We start from the raw sequence: 19,282 nt of genomic DNA, 5'->3' as shown, positions 1-19,282 counted from the left end.
TTTTCTTTTTTTCTTTTTTTTTTTTTTTTTTTTTTTTTTTTTTGGTTTTTTGAGATAGGGTCTCACTATGTAGTTGAAACTCTCACTATGTAGCCCAGGCTGGCCTCGAACTCACAGCAATATTCCTGCCTCAGCCTCCCAAGAGCTGGAATTACAGGTGTGCGCCACCACGCTTGGCCTTGTTTTTCTTAGGCAGCCTTTCTTGGCATTCCTGAAAGGCTTATTTTATAAATGGAGTTGAATGTCTCCAAGTGGTTCTTTCTCGTTCTGTCTTTCTCCATTCCTTTTCCTACTATACACCGAAATTGACACATAAACTTAGTTACCAAGGCACGACCTTCTTGGCAGCTGGGAAAAGAGATGTCTGAGGTTAGAGGAAAGAGACTGAGAGAAGACAAAACACTGAAAAATCCAGAGCGTTTGGAAGACACTATTAATGAATCTTCTGTCTATCATAACCACGAGCACAGATGCTACGGTCTGCTCCAGTGACCTCAGACCACCCCATAATAAGAAAACCCCCACCCTGCCTGGTCCCAGTGCCTTGCACAGGCGAACCAAACCATCCCTCGGGTGGGCACCTTTTCACTCCCCTTTCTTCCTTCCAAGTGTTTTATCTTTCACCATTCATAAAAATCTTTCATCTCATCTCCCACCTAACTTCTGCGTACCCATTCACATGAAGGTCCAAGGGCGAGGTGCGTGCTGGTCTCGTTGACGGATGCATTTTGTCACCTAAGACAGAGCCCGTACAAAGCAGAGCTTCCTTCATATGCATTGAATGGATGAATGAGCAAATGACTGGAGGGGCTAAATGAATGAACCTACGCAGTATAAACTCTAGAAGTAAGCCCACGGCAACTCTAGTGTTAGAAGATTAGGACGAAGGATTGACAAGAGAAGAATGCCACTATTATAAACTTACACATTAAAAAACACTGGTGTTCATACGTCCGTAGCATGTATCAGTCACTGTGCCACTGCTTCACATATACGCAGTCGTTATTCCTCACAAATCCCTATAAGGTAAGTAGTTTCATTACCATCGTCTCCATTTTATGAATGAGGAAACCAAGACCTAAAAGATGTGAATCATTTGGTTAATGTCACCCAGCTAGTACCTGGATAAGCCCGGACTTGAAATTAGCTTACCTAAATTTAGAGGCTATGTTAGTAACCACATCACACAGCAACTCAGAATTAAATCAGCAGGACCACGGTATTAAAAGGCAAATATAGCAGAGTATATCAGCACACACTTACAATCCCAGCACTCAGGACAGCTGAGACAAGATGACCACAAATCACACAGGTCACAGGGTGACTTACCACAGGGACAAAGGCTGCCAGGAGAGCCTACACGCAAGGCACTTAACAGGCACACATAGAATTAATACAGTAAAACTAATCCTATGGTTAGTAAGTGCTTCATCACATAGCTCTTTGCAAACATCCCATTGCTATTAAAGTGGTTATGGGGAAATTACTTACGACAAAAAGCTACATGAAAACAGCAAGGAATGAAATTGTATGTACAATACAGTTTCCCCTAGATGTTTTTAAAAAGCTGAATGTATGAGGAAAATGACCAAAAAGCTACAGATTTAAATGATTATAGCAGTTGTGTTAGCAGGCTGCAATTATTTTAAATGTTTCTTGTTCTTGTTCTTTTCCAATTTTTCTGAACTGTGATATGCTACTTTCAAACTTGAAAATACTCAGCAATATTTTAAAATAAGCTCCTCCTCAGCTAGAATTAATGTCGTGACCATTTTTTACGTGGCATCACCTCCAGTGTGATGCTAGCATCCGGGAGGCATTAGGACTAGGAAATATCTACTGGTGGCAGCAGAGATGGAGCCAAATCCATAACATACTGCAGGAAGAGTTATGAGAGCTAGTCCAAACCCTGTCAGAAGTCACTTTGACAATACAGAAAGGCCACTTCATTTATCAGAATCATTATTTTTTTCATACGCAGACGAAAATACTACCCACAAGGTCACATATTATCCTCGGGCAAGAGTCATCCAAGGAAGCAGATGGCTTTGGCCTGTTCTCGGCAGTGTCAGCACTCACATCTCTCCTCATACATCCCAGCTCTCCCTCCAAAAAACCCCAACACAGGTCAGGGCCCACCAGATGACCTATCCTCTCCAGACTACTCTACCACCCAGGATATAAGCCCCCCAGATGCTTAGCCGATGCTTGTGAAGTCCAGAAAATCCTTGGCAACCTATTTTTTGGCTTTTCTGACTCCAACCCCAAACTTCATTCCCAGAACAAGCCCCTGTCCAGAGTTGGCTCTGCTCTGTAATTGTAAATCTCTCTCTCCTATCTGGGGTTACAGAAGAGGCACGTTATTGATAGCAAATGAAATTTAAAACATTACTATTTCAAGAACAGAAAAGTTAAAGATAAGAAAAAGAAGAGAGATAGTCATTGTTGGTGGAGTTTTAAAATATATCATGTTTTAAGCACACCTTCCCAGAAATTTAAAATTAAGCTTTCCTTTCTCCCTTTTCCTTATGTGGAGAAGCAGTATTTGTTCCAATGAGACTGCAACTGACCAAGTTCAAAGGCTGCTCTGGTTTGAATTACCATTTGGCTTCTCCAGCTCTTTATCATATCGGAACATCTCAGCCTGCGCACTGACTGGCTCATCGATTGGTGTCAAATGAACGTTTTCCATTCTACTCCAATTGCTTATTTTTCTCTAAAATAGCATTTCTCTCCTCATCCAGCCCAGCCCAGCAACCAAAGGTGACTTGAGCTGACCTTCACATGAATCAGCTCCACCCATCAGAGAAAAGGCACATGCGTTTTGTGGATTATCATATGCAGGGCATGTACAAACAGGAAATCAGAAGAAGCACATAACATACACAACCTTGCAGAAGTCACTTCATTCTTCTCTGCCTGCTTCTTACAGTAGAAAACAGACACTGGACCTAACCAGTGATCTTTGAGACTCTTAAACTAGGAATGGAGATTGGGAGATAAATTTCTAGGAGGTTATACTAGAATCATGCAGAGGGATTTTTGTTTGTTTTTCATACCATCTGTATTAGACATATTTCTGTCACCATTACAAAATATTTGAAATTATAATCTTATAAACAGATAAAGTATAAAAGCTCATGGGAAATATAAAACATGGTTATGATCAAATAATTTGAAAATGAGCCAATAGAAATCTGAAAATAGTAAAGCTTTAAAAATAAAATCTTTAGAGAAATAAGGCAAAACTGAGATCAAGATAAAGAAAATATGGCACTACTAATAACACAAAAAGACAATGAGAGGCAAAATGAAAAAAAATGAAATGGAAACACATGAAGAGTTTGAAGAAACAGAGAAAATGTAAAGAATATTTGCAGAGTACATAAAAGCATATTTAAACATATTACTCAATAAATATCCCCAGGAATAAAGGAAGTCATGAATACTCTAGAGGACACAAAGTATACTGAAAATTTTTAGTAAACATGAGTTAGTACATTTATGAGACATGAAATATCTTTGGCCATCTGGGCACCACTCACTATTGATGGGGGAAGCAAGGGCTTAGCTTCAAAACTTTGTTGTTATTTCATTTAGTATCAGAAAACAATAGAGTAATATTTTTACATCTAATTCTCTGAAAAACAAAGTGAACTCAAAAAATGTATACCCAGCCCTTGGAACAGGGGCCAATATCTAGAATTTATAAAGAACTAAAACCTTCAGACCCCATCCAAAATAAAACTCCCAATCAAAAAATGGGGAATTGAGGTGAACAGACATTTCTCAAAAGGGAAAGTACAAATGGCCAATAAGTACATGACAAAATGTACAACATCTCTGGCCATTAGAGCAATGCAAATCAGATTCTATCTAACTCCAGAAAGAATAACTAAGAACAGGGATAAGGGGGAAAAATGAGAACCAAGATGTGTCATGTAAAGGTACAAGATCCCAATGATGAATGTAACTGTACTGTATACCTAAAATGTACCAATAAACTCAATGAGGAAAAAAAAACTCAAAAAATAACAAATGTTTGTGAGACTGTGGAGAAAAAGGAATCTTTCTCCATTGCTGGTTGGAATGTAAACTAGTACAAAACTGTGGAAATTGGTATGGAGATTCCTCAAAACACTAAAAATAAAAATTCCGTATGATCCAGTTATACCTCTTCTGGTGTCTTCCCAAGGGAGTTAAACACACCATTTTACAGTGGTACATGTAAACCACGTTTATAGCAGCATGACTCACAATAGCTAAATCTTGAAAGGGACTACACGCCCGTCAATACCTACATAAAGAAAAGGTAGTATATATACACAATGGAGTTCTACACAGTTATAAAGCAATATAAATTTGAGTCATTTGTAGTAAAATTGATGCATTTTAAGTCCATAATGTTAAGTAAAATAAATCAGGCACAGAGGACTAAATATCACATGGTTTCTCTTATATAGGAACCCCAAAGTATAAATAATATAAAGAGTAAAAAGATAGATGATAAGAAACACAAAGATAGACTTTGTGGCAATTGGTAGGGATTTTGGAAGTGGGGGAATATTGAACAGAGTTAGAGAAAGGGAAATAAAATGATCAAAATGCAATATGCATATGCATCCATTCCTCATAACGAATGAATTTATTATACAGCACATATACTAATTTAAAAAGAATTTTATACCTAGAAAAAATATCACTCATGATAACAATCATAATAAGTGTACCAATACTTTTGAACCTGCAACAAGTTAAGGTATTTTTTTCATTTTAAAGAAATTATTAGAGGAAGAACTTTTCATCCTCCCAAAAGATCAATGGAAAACCACAGACCTAGTGAGAAAGACTGAATCTATGGAAATGTAGCACTAGGACAGAAACAAGTTGGGATTTATGGCTGAAAACAATCTGTTATAAATCCTGCTAATATAACTCTATTAAAATTTTACAGTAAAAAGAGGAAGAAGGAAGAAACTATATCTTCATCATCTTATATATTTGAGAGCTCAAAAGATACCATGAAAAGTGCATAAATATATTTAGCAGCACAAAGGTAAATCCTAAGAAAAATAGTACAACTAAGACACAGGTAAGGATGAGAAAAAAGGAAAGGAGAGAAAGAAGACATTAAGAAAAAATTAATCTTCTTTGTTCCCCCCATTCAGCCTGATGCCAAGCTTACCTCATATAATAATCTCACTTTGCTGTTTGCTGCCTAAGCACTAATAACTTCTAGTTACCCATTCATTCATTCAAAATGTATTTATTGTCACATATACAATGTGACAGGCACTTTCTTAAGGTACTGTTAATAGAGCATGGAACAAAATGCACAAAGTCCCTGGCCTCATGGAGCTCACTTTTAGAAGAAAAAATAAAGTAAAATGGGGAGATAGGGTAGTGGAAGGGCAGCAGTGAGAAGGTATCAGAGACCAGAATGAAAACATGGGCGAGTCTCCCTAACAAGGACAAGGAAAGCGTTTCACACTGAGGGAACATCAAGTCCAAAGACTAGCAAACAGGTAAGAAGCTGGCAAGTACCCAAGCCATTCGAGTCCAGAGCGTAGGCAGCCTGGCTTCTCTCTCCACATTTAGGCAGTGCTGGATTCACCTCTATAAACCTGAGTCTTCCTTCCCTCTCCCCCTACCCAGCACACACCCTCCACGGTGACAGTCTGCTCCCAGCTGGCTTCCAGTATGCCCAATAGCACCATCCTGGCCACTTCATTTCTCCTCCTATCACCCGGCTCAAGCCAGAAGGGCAGGTCATGATCCCTCCAGCTCTCTTTCTTTGGCATTTACCTGTGATCATTGGGGAAAAAAAACTGGAATTGGAGCTGGAAATTGGAGAAAATCAAGCATCTAGGCAAACAGAGTCAGGGAAAGGTAGGTCCTTTGCACTTAATGGATTCCAGAGTATTTTATAATCCAGGAAAAAATGAAAGCCTGCAGGCTGCTGGAGCTACGGAAAGCCTGGGAATTGGAAATGGCAATTAAAAGGAAGTGGTGGGCTGCTATTGATCTTATGTTAGCCCAGCAGGCTGATGTCACAGAAGAGATAAGTTCAAAAGCCATGCAGAAAGCCCTCTCGTCTCCTCTCCAGTAGTTTTTGGTTTGGTATCTATTCCTTAGGTACCCAATAGTACCAGCAGCCCAGCTAGGGCCTCAAGGGAACAGGCAGAAGGAGAATGAAAGAGAAAAATAAACAATTGCAGACAGGCTGTCATATGCCCAGCACTGTGCCATGCATGCTATGCCTTCCTACCAAACTTTTTCAAATCCCAGGTATAGGTAACAATAATAATGCAGGTAAGAGAATGCCCAATCAGAAGATTATTGGTGTCAAAAATGAACAGGCCTCACAGCCAAGCTCCTATAATAAAATATCCATTGCAAAGTAGGTACCTGCAGAAAGATGAGAGTCAACCCACTCACCTGAAACAGAGCCCCAAGAGAGGCACAGCAGCAGGAGCAGTGAGGGTGGCCAGTTGCTGGGTATCAAGTCTGCACTGCTTAATGTGGAGATCTTAGCAGGCACACGTACAACCTAATGACAAGGAGCTCCACACAGACACCCGTCGGATAGCTTTGATTCCAGCACACTCACGCAGACCTCAGCCCCCCAAGACGTCAGGTCAGGCCTTCCTTAATAATGTCAGGGCCTGGCCCCGAGCAAAGGATATTAGAATGGACAAAGGGCAAAGTAAGTCCTGGTATCTTTGTGCACACAGATTCCGGCGACAGGCCCACAGGTCACATTCTACTAGCCTTTTCTGCCTTCTCCAGTTTCCCAGCCATCTGACTCAGCCTACCCACTCACTTCTGCCTTAAAGATTTTTTTGTCGGGGGTACCGGGGATTGAACTTGGGTTGTTGCGCTTGCAAGGCAGGCAGCAGAACCACTGAGCTAACTCCCTCGTCCTCTGCCTTAAAGATTTTGAAAAGCCCCCCTAAGAGTATACTACAGGATGCTACAAGGTTTAGGGAAGAAACAAAGGTGAATGATACAGCAAAGGATAAAAAGTGAGAGAAAAATAAGTGAAACAACATTGGGCCTGTAAAAAAAGAGAGAAAATAATTCCATGGTTCCTTTATATTCCAGGCAGAAGGCAGACAGAAAATGACAATAAATGCCAATCATCTAGACCCACTGAAAAACACTTTAAAAAAGGATCAGTGCTTCATTAAAAATGCACTTGCTCTCAGTTCAACTGAGGAACAAAGATGATGAGAATTGAAGTGGAATCTTTTTGAAAAGTAAAAAAAAAAAAAACAAAAAGGAGCTGATGAACAGCCCTTAAACCTGATAACCAAATGCAATTTCAAACAACTCCATAAAAACAGTGAGTACCAGGGCCAAAGATCTTCTAGAGGACGGAGGTAATTTATAGGAACCTTGCTGTGTGTTGATGGCAGTTGTGGCTATGATGAAGGCTTACCTGCTATTCCTTAGAAACACTATTGCTTATTTTGTTCACTACTCAGCTCCGGCCACAAGTAGGGATTAAATACCATCTGGGTTGGTATTTGTAAAGCTCCAGTTTGCAGATGGCTGTGGGAGTTTGCAGAGAGTGGACTGGGAAAGGCAAAATTATTTTTTCATGAAATTTGCATCTCTTCAGATAATAAAAATCTGACCCTCCCTCTCATCCAGCAGGGTACTGAAAAGGTGTCAGGGGCTATACTATTTGGACAGAAGGGAAGAAAAATCAATTTCAAATTCTCTGGGTGAGACTTTGCTACATGATTAAAGACATGAATAATTCTTACAGTATACATAGAGGTGAGTTGGCAGCAGTTGGCAAGGAATGGAAGAGGCATAGCTGTTTTCTGACCCAATGGAACAGGAAACAAAGTAAAACAAAGTTATTAGTTTCGACATTTTCACCTGTTGAGTTTTCATTAATAACCTAGAAGGATAAATGTCAAGGGAAAGACAGCACAGGACCAAGGCAAGAAAAGATTCACTGTGCCACTGAATTGCAGTAGGTCTGATATAAACAGTGAGTTAGGACAAGAAGTTAGGCTCCCTAGGTCACGTGACAAGCCCCAGGGTTCAGCACCTAACAACTACCAACAAATCTATCCACGATGGGCCACATTTTCATGGACAGAAAGCCTCTTCGCTTTTGTACATGCCTAAACTAAAATGGATACTGCCAAACAAAACTTTAGAGAAAGCATTTCCTATCTTTTGTCCTCTAGCAATCAATTACCTCCTGCCTGGTTAACAAGTGAGAATTGAAACTATCTACCTTACTCACTGGTTACTGGCTACATTAATATGGCTTTTCTATTGTATTGCCTTGTCGTCGCCAGCAAGACATTGCTATTCCAGGAGGCACTTCCCTCCAGGCAAACAACCTGAACATTCACTATAAGAACTTCCTGAAGGACTCATCAGTTCTTTCACAGAAAGCATGCATCAACAATATAGATTCCAGAACATTCTTGGAATCCCTTGTCTCACCAATCTTTGCCATGCTGTTTCCATCAATGCTAAACTGTTCTATCATAATGCTTATCCGACAAGAGGAGCTCAAGCAGTAGGATGATGTTGTATATCATTGATGGCAAACCTTTTAGAGCTTTCAGTGATACCAAGATCCCACTGCGGCACATGTACCATAAGTTCACAACCACTGTTCTAGATCCTGGGAGTCTAATGCTGCTAGCTGGATTCTGACAAAAAGACCAGACACAGAAAAGAGCCACAAGCACCTCTCCTCACGCACCAGAGAAGGGGCCTTTGGAGTAGAAAGACAGGAAGATTATGTGCCCTTCACTGGAAAAAAGAAAGGGAGAGTCAAAATCCCAAAAGAAAAGTCCATAGAAACTCTGAAAGAAGAAAAACTACCCTTGACCCAGAACTGAAAGCAGCTTTGACTAATACCTTAGACAAGCAGCCTTTGGAGACTCAATTAGCCCAATAATCCAAAGTTTAATGAAGCCAATATTTAAGGAACCACCTAACCCCATACACATGGAAGGAAATCTATAGTACACAAAAGCCAACATTTCCATCCTGGAAGACATCAACCTTAGGCTGTCAACCCTGAAGGAATCTGTTAAAGTTTGGAGACCAAAGTGCACATAAAGAAGTTCAGGCTAGCCCTAATCCACAGCAGCAGCACTTTGGCAACTGCTTTTGCAGATAAATGGGAAGTAAATAACACCTTGAAAAGTCTAAACATAGAATCCAATTTTATCACTGATCTGGGATCTGTCCCTGATAAAGGCACTGAGAGAAAAGTGACACCTTGACAGAGATCAAGACAGACAACCAGAAGCAGCGGCTGGGAAAAGCCATAGAGATGTCAAGTGCCTGGACACTGAGAACAATTCAAGGATCCTCAAGTTTGGGTACCAGTTACCAAGCAAGGTCCATGAGCAAGGGTGGCAGCCGCCATCACAAAGATTAATAACCTGCTTTTTAAGAAGGGAGTGGAAGGAGACCAAAGGTAAATTTTCATAAAAAAGAGGTAAAGTTTTATCACGGCAGCAATTTAAAAGCAAACAGCAGAAACACTTCTTCCCCATGAGGACCATTTTATCAAAGGCCACTCATTTCTATTAATACAAAACTAATAATTTGCTATTCTTTTTAGCATTATTTATTTATTTTGGATTTTTAAAATATATGAAATTGTTTTATTTGATTGTGAATACTTCTACCAAATTGCACAACTAGATGGATACAAATCTTAGGGAATGACAAAAGCTGAAAATGATTTTAGCCAAATACACACACACACACACACACACACACACACACACACACACACATACATGTATGCAAGAAGGCAAAATCTGAGGCATTACAAAAATTAAGACAAAATATCAACAATGAAGCCCTATTTCAAATGTTAACCACCTCCTCTCTGTTCCATTCAAATTGGGGTTTTATTCCTAAGAAGTTTGAATTCCTTGCTATTGTAGAAAATTATCTTGGTCTCCTAATAATCATGGAGATAAGCCTCATCATTAAAGTATGGTTACCAATGTACAGGCAAAATCTTCTGTGCCCAGGACTTGGGAAATGCTAGTAAACAGTTCATGCCTATAGGGGTAGGTCAGTTGTGAGACAGAGGGAAGTTATCGAAATAGGTCCACTGCTCAAATTCTGCAAATCATCAATTTACAACCAGATTTAACCCAGCGATTTCTTGCCTGCACGGTGTTTTGTGTGTTTCATGTGTTCACCTGGTCTGTCCAACATCATCTTATGTCCTTAGGACTCATGATGGATCATCTCTTTCCTTACGTAAAGCACATGTGTTCAGGCCCTAACCATGTTGTTTCAAATCTTTACGCCTTTACAAATTCTCTGAGTACTAAAATATCTGCTCTCCTCCCATCTATTCCACCCCACTCCACCACTGTCTATTTTTCCCCTATTAAGTTTATTGGTACATTTAAAACAAACAATAGTTACATGTATCATTGGGATCTTGGACGCTTACATGATGTATCTTGGTTCTTGTTTTTCCCACATACCCCTGCCCTCTCTTTACCCCTTTCACAGACTTTGTTTCCATTTTTTCCTTTTTTTCATATTTTTCCCTTATTTCCTTTTCCCTCCCCCTCCCTCTTCCCATTTAGCCATTTTCTTCCTATTTCACACTCCCATTTATACTATTTGAACCTTATTTACATTTTTAGTTTTTCACACCAGAGAAACTATGCTGCCATAAACATGGGTGCTGCTCTGTCTTTTTTGGCTTTTTACTTATGTATTTTTTAATTTTTATTTTATTTTTTTCTTTTATTGAGTTTATTGGTACATTTTAGGTATACAGTACAGTTACTTTCATCATTGGGATCTTGTACCTCTACATGGCAGGTCTTGGTTCTCATTTTTTCCCCTTGTCCCTTGTCCCTGTCCTCCCTCCACCCCCTCCTCCCCACTCCCTTTACAAACACTTTATTTCTATTTTTTCATTTTCTCCTATTTTTTTCCTTGTCCTTAAATTTTCCCTTATTACCTTTCCCCTGCCCTTCCCACTTTCCCTACACCTTTAGCCCTTTTCTTCCTATTTCACAATGTCAGTTATCTCATTAGAATCTTATGTACTATTATAGTTTTTCACATCAGAGAAACTATTGTGTATTTACACATGTGTGACTTATTTATTTCACTTAGGAGTATATCCTCAATATGTATCCATTTACCTATGAATGAATCTAATTTCTCATTCTTTATGGCTGAGTAGTATTCCATTTTATGGAAAAACCACATCTTCCTTATCCAGTTTCCAAATGATGGGCAAATGGGCTGTTTCCAAGATTTAGCTATTACAAACTGTGCCACTATAAACATGGGTGTGCATATATCACTGTGGTATGATTCCTTTAATTCTTTTGGAAAGATATGCAGCAGAGGGATAATTGGGTCAAATGGAACCTCTAATCCTAATTCTTTGAGGTATCTCCATTTTGATTTCCACAGTAGTTGCACCAGTCTGCACTCCCAACAATGGAGAAGGGTTCCTTTCTCCCCACAGCCCTGCCAGTATTTGTTATTTGATTTCTTGATAGCAGCCATTCTTTCTGGGGTGAGATAGAATTTCAGTGTTATTTCTATCTGCATCTCTCCAATGACCAGTGATACTGAACATTTTTTTCATATATTTACTTACTGCTTTTACTTCTTTGTCTGAGAAATGTCTTGTTTAACTTTACTTTCATTCCTGCCTTCACCTTGGCCCTTTATTCCTACTTCCCTCTAAACTTAGCCTTGCTAGAAAGTTCTCCAGGAAATTTTCCAGGGCTTGGGCAGAGGCACAAAATTCTTTCTATGGAGGATATTCTATGATCACTGAACTCTAAGTTCTAAGGAAAGAGATTTTTATCTACTTCCCTGTCCCCCATATCCCAAGCATCTAGCACAGTGCCTAGTGCACAACAGAAACTCCACGAACACTTGCTGAGTGAATGATGCCTTCATGGCACACCACCATAAATCTGGTTCAGCATTTTTTGTTAAGAGTAGTTTGTGTGTCCATCTATCCCACTGTAAAAGAGATGGTGAAGACCATTTCTTAGTGGAGGCCCAATGCATGCCTGGTACATAGTGGGTGCACATTAGTTGACAGGTGGATTAAGAATGAATGCAATGTGCCCGCACTGTTCTGGGTACTCAGCAAATGCTGTCAATAAAAATGGATGTGCTGCTCTAATCTGTAGATCTCTACACCAACTAAGAGAATTTTGTAAATGTGATTTTTTGGGGTGTGCTTTAATCCACTAACTATCTTTCTCTATAATTTTAAGAATTTCTCATGTTTTATTGATGAGTCATACCCCTGCACTCCACCTCCTTAGTAAAACCAGACATTCCCGCTCGAGGCCTGCCATCCCTCCCACAATTCTTCCTATGCTGATTCCTGCAACTGAGTGAAGGTTCATGGTAGTGACAAATGCCAGACAAACCTGTGTCTTCCCTCTGCTCTGCATGACCAAAGACCCTTGCTTTTCATCAGTACTAGGACCTGCCCTGACCTATATTTGGTGCAAATGCAGGACAGTCTACTTCTATCCTAATGTGCTGCAAAGAGTCAGATCCCCATTTTTCCTAGAAGGGACAGTGTTGTATCGGAGAGTTATATCTCAAGGTTGTTCTCTAAAAACAAATTAGTGAAAAATAAATCACAATAATGACCAATAATTTGTCAGAGAAGCAAAGACACAACAATAAATCTCTGTGCACAGTTTAAAAGCCTCATAAAGGAGTGAAAGAAAAGACCTACAAAACAGGCATGAACGTCATACACACATCAATTGTAGGGGATCCATACACTAAGGTTGAGACTATTGTGTCATAAAATTTAGCTTAGAATAAATACGCTAACTCTAATACATGTATTAACTGGTTAAAATTTTGATTAACAAATCATTTTGTTTGCCGTGTTGAAATTAGTAAGGATTTTAAGGAGTGATTTGGATGCTGCAGAACTAATAAAACCTCAAACCTATCTGAGAGATATAAACTAGTATCTTCTTTTGCTTTTAAATTACTCTGTAACAAAAAAGGCATTTAAAACCACCCTATTATATTATTCAGACTCCAAAAATGAAATTTATGGGGAAATTGGGAACATAGACATGATATAACATTTAAAACACAAAATTAGTATATATGTAATATATGCAAGCTGATTAGAAATATGCAAATTCTGAGGGTGTGCATGTGTGTGTGTGTGTGAAGTTAATATGCTCTCTTACTTGGATATAGTTTTTCTCCACCAAGTATCATGTTGAAGCTTGGTCCCCAATGTAATGATAATGAAAGGTACTGGGTCCTTTAAAAGTGATTAAATCATTAAGAGCGATTAATGCTTTTCTCATGGGAGTTCTGCCGCTCTGGGACTGGACTGATTACTGCAAAAGTGGGTTGTTACAAGGTGAGCTTGGTACTGGTGACTTCTCTTGCTCTCTCATGTATGTCTCTTCCACAAGCACCCAACTTGCCCACCCATTCTTTCCGCCTTGCTATCGTGAACCCTAAGATGCAATACAGCTGCCCAGTTTTGAACTTCCCTGCCTCTCTCTTTTTATTTTATAAATTATCCAAGCTCAGGTATTGTTATAGTCACAGAAAATGGATTAAGATAATTCATAACAATGGAAACAGCTACATTAGAACAATAAATTGTGATAGCATGAAATTATTTTATAATTTTTGAAAACTATTTTTGCTATCCAATTTTTAAAAGGGGATTGAGAGACAAGACATCTGAAGCCATTCAGTGGACCTATGAGTTGTATACAAGTTATCTGGACCCACTCATAGATTTATTTTCCTTAATAAGGACTGACTCAATACTTGTCAACTGGATCCTCTCCAGTGTTCTCAATTTATTCTGACCTGGAAAAGCCACTGCCACTCTGAACTAAATTACAGTCAAGCTGAAGGAAACAGGAGACACCAAGCCATTCTCTCCTTCATACTTTATAGTACTCTTGGCTGATAGCTCTGGGCACTTCATCGATGGTGAACTTTGAGACAATTACCAAGCTATTAGCACCAAGTTTTCAAAAGCAACTACAGAACGTTATCTCTAAATTCCACAGGTAGATATAATCCAGGCTCCAACAAATGCATTGGTTTAAAAAACCAAATGAGATCATGGTGAAATATCGTGATCCCACAGATTAGTAATTTACAGAATTCAACAACTGGCTAGTGATACGACAGAGTAGTTCAATAGTTTAGGTACTATAAGAATACAAATGGAGGCCACATAAATATTTAAAAGTTGGAGGAGGTGAAGGGAGGGCAGGAGTATGGGGAAAAAATAAGAACCAAGATACATCATGCAAAGGTACAAGATCCCAATGATGAATGCAACTGTACTGTATGCCTAAAGAGTACCAATAAACTTAATGAAAAAAATATTTAAAAGTTACAGATCAACCTAATGAAGTATTCTATTCTCCCTCCCTGAGAAATACACCTTCATAATGGCAAATTTTAAAAGGGTAGAGGACATGGCTCAGTGACAGAACACCCAGCACATACAAGGCTCTGGATTTGATTCCCTGCATGGCAATCAATCAACTAAAAATCAAAATGTGTTTAAATGTAGGATTAATTAGGACGGAAAGTTGTAAAACGCCAAAGATGAATCATTGAACAAGTCTGGTTATTCTGTTAAAACTCCAGAGACAGTGAATAAGTGATATAAAAAAATATAATTCACAAAATATTTGTTTCATAACAACTATTTTTCTTAATTTCATCTTAGCAAAATTGCCAATGTTATTAAAACTGAAAGTTTCAATATTATGTGTATTTTATTATTATATTACCACAGTGATTTAAGTGATTAAAAGAATAAAATGTGATTGTATTCAGTCCAGAAAGTTTGAATGTATTTTCATCAAAAGCTTAAAGTGTAGTACAATGTAAAATATAATTAAAGTATAAACATATAAATTTATAATCTTCCTATAAATTCATAGAATATAAATTTAAATTCTAAGAAATACAAAATTCAAATTTTCTATAAAAATTAAAAGCCAAAATACTAATTACATTCAGTGTCAACAATATAAATCAGTTATTTAAATAAAGTTGATACTCATTTATTTTTCATCTAAACTAAATCTTCTTAAATATTTTTTAAATTCCTAATTCCTATTCTTAATTGTAGTAGTCAATGCCTAATATAGCCTAATTGCCTAAGAATCAAAATTGCCTAATACGAAATCTTTAATATTGAAAACTGATCCTTAGTCACAGTGAAACAGTTGGGAACTGAAGAGAACTTTGGAACCACAAATGATAACAAAAGGAGAGCACGAACGGGCTCACTTAGCACAACAGGGAAAGCACACCTCATTGTACAAGAATCTATTCCATCTGTGCTATGTGAAAGGAAACATTTGACAAGATAATTAATTTGTTTTTTCCTCTTAGGTAAGCACTTCTGCCACTCAAATCCTCCCTATTCTGTAAAGCCATGTCTGACTGCCGTTTTCAATAGCGCAAGCCGAAAGCCGTTAGGGCCATCAGGCATGGCCACATTCTGCTTCACGGACACAAACCAGAGATGCTGGGGAGGCTTTCCCTGGGATCTGAGCAGTGCTGATCACAGCCCAGGAAGCAGAGGTTTGGAGTATGTGTCATGAGTCAGTCCAATGGGCAAAGGGACCGCAAATTGAGAGTGTGAGTGTGTGTGTGTGTGTGTGTGTGTGTGTGTGAAAGACAGAGCCTTCTAAATCACAGGCCCAGGCCTTGGGCCCCTCACACCCAGACATAAGGACCCAACTGCAGAGCTCTGTGTCACTCAGGACAGTTGTCTCCATGGTTTGATCACAGCCACCACGTGCCTCTAAAGAGGGCCGGCCATCGGTCATCACTCTGAATGGAATTTCAGTGTCTCAAGATTCACATTTTTCTTTGTCTTAGACCAAGCTTCTCTGCTCGCTTTCCAAATGAACATCATCTATTCCAACAAGGAAGGAAGGAGTGGTTGGGTAGAACTTCCTGAGAGAGTAATTTGATCTCCAATGTAAGATATTTTCAAACTATTTTCAAGGGTAACTGACTGCACAGTTTTTGCTTTTACACTGATTTAAGAGCCTAACTCCCAAGTAAGAGATGATTCTACCATAAGGACAGTCATAAAGGGCATGAAAGCAAAATAGTCTCAAATAGCAGATGAAATCATGGGTTGAGTTGAAGTGTAAGATACATAGTTTTTCTGCCCCTCTCCTCCCAGGGCCAGACCATGCCAAGTCTAAGTCTCCTATCATCAAGATACAGTACCGTCACTCTCACGTCAGTCTTGTTCACGTGTAAACTTAGACTAGTTTAAACAAGTTGCTTTCCTTCTAACACTTCGCACTATAGTTGAATTGAGGGAATGGAAACTTTGAAGTTAGCAGAGAAGGGCAGGGGATAGTGACTAATTCAGTGACTTAGTGACTCCATTCATCTGGGCTCTTCCTGAGGCCCTTTCCAAGCCCCCTCCACAGCCATTTCCAATGTGCAGCACCAGCCTCAGCATTTTGTGGCATTAGTTTGTTTAGGACAAGACTCCTTCCCTTGAAAGCAAGTCTTCTGGTCATTCTCAGTTCCTTCCATGGTGAAAAAAAGGAATGCATCCATGGAAATAAGTCTGTACTCGAAGATAAATCCAGTTTCTAAACCAAGAATTTATATACTCATTTGTGGAATGCAACGTATTTGTAAGCAGAGAACCGCCTGCCCTAGCTACTGAATCTTACAAGCTTTGCCTACTAGTTCTTGTGAACACATCTCACTTCCTGTTCTGGAAGCTCTCTGAGAGCACATGGAAAGATGCTCTGCCCTGTCATTTAGGGCCTAGATCAGAGGCTGCCTGTAACAGACACACTATGCTTATTTGTAGGAAGGATGAAAAAAAAAAAAAGAAAAGAATCAGTCACTCAGTTTGCCTGAGCTTTCGGGGAGAGATGGAGGGGGCGTTAGGGCACAGCAGCTGATTCCATCAGCCCCTCTGAAGTCATGGGACCATGATTCTGAAGGAGCAACCAATAAAACAGGCCCAGGGCTGTTGCCCTGCATCTTCTTCACCAGCAGGTGCCTGCCCGGCGCAGAAAGATGATGTCACAGAAGCAAGCCCCTGGGCTTCTAATTTAAAAGTAACTTAGTTAGTTAGTTAGTTATTTAGATAGTTATTTTTGGCAAAGGTTCCTACCCCCACAGAATACCAACACAGAAGAATGTATCCTCCAGAGGAGAAAGGAGAGCAGGCCAGGTGGAGAACTGACGTGCAGCATCAGATTCCCCTGGCATGCGTGAAAGTCTCGCCTTGTATGGAGCACAAGTGCCTCTCAAGTCCTTCCTGGTCCAGATGCAACTGGCCCATGTTGGACTCTTTTGATTTTGTTTCTTGTAATAACCCTTCCACTAATACTTTTTTATCTCAGAGACAGAGAAATTTTCATGACAGAAAAGTGCTTTGGTTCACTATGAATTCCTCCTTCTTGGAGGACCTTCATGTCAGCAGTGGTCAAGCTTGGTGAACCAGGGGCTCAGGGCCCCATTTCCACCAGCTTGTTCGTACAGATTGGTGTTTAGTTCCCCTCGCCTGACAATCAAGTCAGTGTCAAGGACTCTTCCAGTTGCTCCTCTGCTTTCCTCCGTCAACCACGTCCTTTCTCTGAGAAGCTGTTCTTATGAGTCAGTTCTTAGGAAGGAAAAGTGGGGAAGGCAGCCCAGCAGGACAGCTCCTCAGTTTACTGCTCCCTTGCCCTGATCCAACCAAGAGCCATAGTGAAGCAAGAGAAAGGAGTTTTTCAAACCTTTCCGCCACAACAGAAATCACTGATTGACCACTACCAGAAAACGGTCACTGGCACTTTGCTCAACATTTCTTCCAGGGTGGTACCAGCAGAAAAAGGGCTCCAACCTCTGGAGATGGTGAATGTTTTTGACCTGCCATTAAGACAAGAGACTCTTGAGATGTTTGTTATGGTTTGGATCTATTACATCCCACAAACGGCTAATGTTCAGAACTGGGGATTGTGGAAGGGGAGTGGATCACAAGGCCTCTAACCCATGAGTGGATTAATCTATCGATAGACTTAAAAGTTAATGGTTTATTTATTGGGGAAATGATAAGACTTAGGATATGGGATCTAGTCAAAGGAAGTGGATTATAGGGGTATGACCTTGGGGTCTATATCTGATCCCTGGCTGCTGGCCCTTTCCTTCTCTCTGCTTCCTGGGTGCTACGAGATGAAAAGCTTTGCTCAATCACATCCTCCCACCATGATGTTTCTGCCTTGCTGCAGGCATAAAACTAATGCAGCCAACTGACCATGGACTGAAACCTCTGAAACTGTGAGCTAAAAGGAACCCTTCCTCCCTTAAGCTGTTTATGTCAGATATTCTGTCAAGGCAACAAAAAGCTGACTAACACGATGTTTCTACAGAAATGGAGCTGAGCTTTAGGGAATTCTGCCTGCTGTCCACAGACCTTTGTGGCAAGTGTGCTGTCATCACAAAATAACAGAGTAGGGCTACAAGGGGAAGATGCACACCACCGATTCTGATCATACATCCTAAATTCAATTCCTTGGCAGACAAATGAACGGGGCAGTTGGGTGCAGCACCACAGGAAGTGGGAACCATTGTGGATAAGTGGGAATAGTACACAGTGTTTGAATAGTTTTTAAAATTCACATTTAACAAACACAAGGCCAAGAAAATAAAACTTTTCTGGATCATCACTCACTAGTTCCTAAGCTGCCATTTAGTGAAGCCTGGTTGGTGACTTCGGACAATGGACGAACACTCCATATTCCATGAGATTTTTGAAAAATAATTTCTCTTTGTAGAACCATCGAAACTTATACTGGAATGGAGCCACTTCAGGAATGAGCATCTGCAGAATCATCAGAAGCAAATTAAAATGTTCCTCCCAAAACTCTCCCTTTTTCAGGAAGGTGTCCAATCAGGGTATTCCTTCAACTATTTTCGAAGTAGTAGCTTTTTGCATGATAAGAGCAATGTTAAACCTATCCAAAAATATCTAATTTTCTTGCAAGAAAAGTCCCACCATTGTCAAACACAGCCGTGTCTGAGCTGCCCGCACAGGACAACTCTATATTTTCAACAGAGCTGTTAAAGTAATGTGTCCTTCAGAGCCATTTGCCAAGAGTTCTTGGCATACTGCCTCAGTGATATCTGAAAAGCTATATCTACCCACATTGCTTTTATTTGGAACCACACATTAGCCTGTCATTAAGGTACTGTTATTACAAAAAAAAAAAAAAAAAAAAAAAAG

At 39.7% G+C, this 19,282-nt stretch overlaps 1 protein-coding gene and 1 pseudogene across 1 annotated transcript in view; one reads left to right on the top strand and one right to left on the bottom strand.

Moving 5' to 3' along the window:
* The window catches only part of Gpr39 (G protein-coupled receptor 39), a 194,944-nt gene that overhangs the window by 155,069 nt on the left and 20,593 nt on the right, over window positions 1–19,282 (bottom strand). The gene's annotated exons all lie outside the window — the stretch shown is intronic.
* On the top strand, window positions 6,691–9,467 carry LOC117283676 (annotated as a pseudogene).

The sequence above is a fragment of the Fukomys damarensis genome, unplaced genomic scaffold (assembly GCF_012274545.1).
Source record: "Fukomys damarensis isolate Sample0158 unplaced genomic scaffold, DMR_v1.0_HiC HiC_scaffold_29, whole genome shotgun sequence".
Lineage (NCBI taxonomy): Eukaryota > Metazoa > Chordata > Mammalia > Rodentia > Bathyergidae > Fukomys > Fukomys damarensis.
The sequence above is the reverse complement of the archived record's forward strand: the minus strand, read 5'-3'. Positions and strand labels throughout refer to the sequence as shown.